Raw genomic sequence first — 3,616 nt, 5'->3', positions numbered from 1 at the left:
GGCACCTGCCTCCAAAACCTAGCAACCTGGGTTTGATTTCCCAGTACACACATAGAGCCCAATGCACAAAGGGATGCATGCATCTGGAGTCTGTTTGCAAGGACTGGAGGCCCTCGGATGCTGATGCCCATTCTGTCCCTTTCTTCCCTTTGTCTTTGCTTACAAATAAATAAAGTATTTAAATACGTGCATATATTTAAATGTACAAACTAGACAGGTTGTTGGCCTGCAAGATCTTCAGAATATTTGAGCTGCACAGCATTACTTTTTCTTCAGTCTGAGGTCTTTTCCTGCAACTGGGATTCTGAATGAGCTGACAATAAAGCAATGAAGCCAAAGTGTGCATTGTGTATCCATCTTTCATTCATCTCCTCTCATTTGAACAGCATCATGTTATCATGTTTCCCACTTTATTTCCTTTATATCCACATTAAGATATAGCCCGAAGGTGTTTTTTTTTTTTTTTTTTTTTTTTTTGCATTCAAACATTTTAAAAAACAAGGAAGTTTCCAAGAATCTTTAAAAAGAAATATGTCACCTACAATGGAGGAAAAAAAATATAGTGATCTTGGAATGTTAGGTTCCAGGGTAAATGAAGCAATGTACATAGCATTTGGAAGGAGAAAGAAGAGTAATTCAATGACTCTGTACTCTGTCAAATCATCATTCATGAGATTAAGCCATTAGTCATGACAAGAAGAAACTTTAAATACACAATAATTCATGAAATACACATCACGAGCATTCTCCCTAAAAATGGTCATGGTCATTTTAGACAACTGAAAAATAAATCAAACTGAAATTCTAATGCCTGATATGAGAATGCTATGAAAAGACAAGGAAAGTAATACATGTTTGGAGAGAGAGTGAGAGAGAGAGAGAGAGTAATAGTTCTCAATCACTAAACTTAATTATACTTTGGTAAAGACAGAAAGAACTACTTGAAGTTCTTGTTTAGGCATTAAAGGATGAGCAGAACCTCTTAAACATTAAAATGACCTATAGAAGGGCTGGAAGAATGGCTTAGCAGTTATGTGCTTGCCTGTGAAGTCTAAGGACACCCATTTGAAGCTCTATTCCCCAGGACCCATGTTAGTCAGATGCACAAAGGGGCACACTGGTCTGGAGTTTGTTGGCACTGGCTGGAGGCCCTGGCACACCTATTCTCTCTCTATCTGCCTCTTTCTCTCTCTTCCTGTTGCTCTCAAATAAATATATAAAAACAAACAAAAAATGTAATGACCTATAGAAGATCAGGAACATGGTGTAAATATTATAAACCTTGGGGCTAGGCAGATAGCTCAGTAGGTGATGTGTTTACTTCACATGCATGAAGACCTGATTTTGATACCAAGAACCCATGCAAAAATGTCAAGCATGCTGGAATGCTCTTGTACTCCAAGTCTTGGGGAAGAAGAGGCAAGGTAATCTTTGGGGTTCATTGGCCAATCAGTCTAGTAAAATAAGTGAGCTCCAGCCCAATGAGAGACAGTGTCTTAAAAAGAGGTGGACAGTATTCCTGAATAACAACATCCTAGGTTGTCCTCTGGGCTATGCACATACATATATACATACATGTGCACCTATACATCCATGCACTCCCTTATATAAATTTACATGTATACTCCACAAATACACAAATATTAATCTTACTAAAGTTCACCTAGTACCCTAAAGCCACAGCATATCCCTTAAAATTGTAATATTCAGTTCAAGAAACAGCTTCACAGTGGCAAATAACTATTTTATACTGTATAGTAAACAGGAAATGGTGATAAAATGTGACATCCCTAGGTGCCCTGCTGTCTAACTTTTGATTTTTTTGAATTCAAAATATTTCCCATGAAAGACATTGCTCCCGTCAGCTTGACTCATTGTACTCCATGTCTCCTTGATGTGTACATAGAATGGACCAGGGGAAAAGGGCAAACTAGAAGGTTCTTGGGTGTGAAATTGAGCCCTTTGCTAGACATCAGAAGTACTCACTTTGTCGTTCAACAGAGGTTCCATTAGCCTTGCTTATTTCCTGGTGCCATGGTAGTTCTTCTTGATTATATCAAGGCCCAGCTGTGGAAAGGCTATAAATGTCTGTAGATCAATTAGTTCATGGGATATGGTTGTACCATAAAAATTTCACAAGCACCTGAACTTGAGGACATTGATCTTGTCTGTACCTTAAATTACAGAAATTCACCCATCCTAATTGTAGACTAAACTCATTTCTAAGAACTTCTAAGTTAGGCATTGGAACTAATGAATTGAGACTTTGAAACTATTTTTTTTCCCCACAAAACTAATCTCATGAATGGTAAACCACACAACAGCTGCTCGAAGGACCCTGTGTACTGAGTTTGCAGCTGTGCTTGTGCTGACTTTGATCCATATTTCTTAATATTATGTATGGGATAGATGATTTACAGTATTCAAAACTGTGATGTTTATAAGGGTGTTTTCAAGTTGGGAAACTTCAATATGTGAAAACTGCTATATGGAAATCGTCTGAAAAGGTATGGACCGCAGTTCATGTATAGAAAGATTTTTTAAATTTATATTTATTAGATATGGACATATTTAGTATGTAAACAACACATGTTGGCACCATCCTTTCCCTTCCTGCCCCTTTTCTGAAGAGGCTTTCCTCATTGGGGATTCAGGTCAACCCCATGAAGATTGTGGGTCATGCATTATGGAGGAAGTAGTCAGTTAGTGAGAGGCAATGTCTCTGTGCAAACTGTCACAATTTGTGGCTCTAACATCTTCCTACCTCCTCTTTTTTAAAATTCCCTGAGCCATGGAGGGTGCATTTTAAGCCTACTTCAGTGATAGGTACTTAGGAACCTCTGGATCTCTGGTTTGGTAGGTATTGAGTGTCCTCAGTGTCTATCTCCATCACCCTTGTGCTGATATCAGATTCACTAAGAAAGCAGCACTCTTGCTCATATCCCCAATTCCTCTGTGGTTTCATCTGGGGCTTGGGTGGAGTGCACTGGGTCCATGCAAACACACAGAGGTACATGCATGTGCACCTGCCCCCCAACACCTGCAGTGACATGTGAACCCACACATAACACACAAGGCATACACACACACACACAAAAAAAAATGGAAAATATGGGGCTGGAAAGATGGCTTAGTGTTATCTCCTCAGGTCCAGCTTCCATCTGAAAAAGAGAAGCAAATTCTCCAATGGAGAGTGAAGTCAGCACTGTTTAAATGGGATAACCATTATTAATTTAGAGATAATTTAAAGGGTGTAGATCCTGTGGTAGCCCAAGATTAGGGGAAGCTTAACAATAGAAACAGAATCATCATGTGGATATGATTCTGATTTATTTCCCAGTTCCATATACGATTTCCTTTCCATTGAGTGGATCTCTTAGCCAATTCAAGAGCAGTCAGGATGGATGCTTCTGAGACCCTGACTTTGAGTTCTTCAGACAGATGTTGGCCACTATCCCCCATTAGCAAATGCAGTGCCTTCGAGCACTAGACGGGCTAATTATCTGGGGACTGGCTCTCTTCTGGATTCCAAACACTTCTCTCCATGGTCCAACCCAATAGCATAAGGTGTCTTCAGCAGTAGGGTCTTACCATTAACCTCTGGTGGCTAATCAAG

The sequence above is a fragment of the Jaculus jaculus genome, chromosome 4 (assembly GCF_020740685.1).
Source record: "Jaculus jaculus isolate mJacJac1 chromosome 4, mJacJac1.mat.Y.cur, whole genome shotgun sequence".
NCBI lineage: Eukaryota > Metazoa > Chordata > Mammalia > Rodentia > Dipodidae > Jaculus > Jaculus jaculus.
This window is presented reverse-complemented; position numbering follows the sequence as displayed.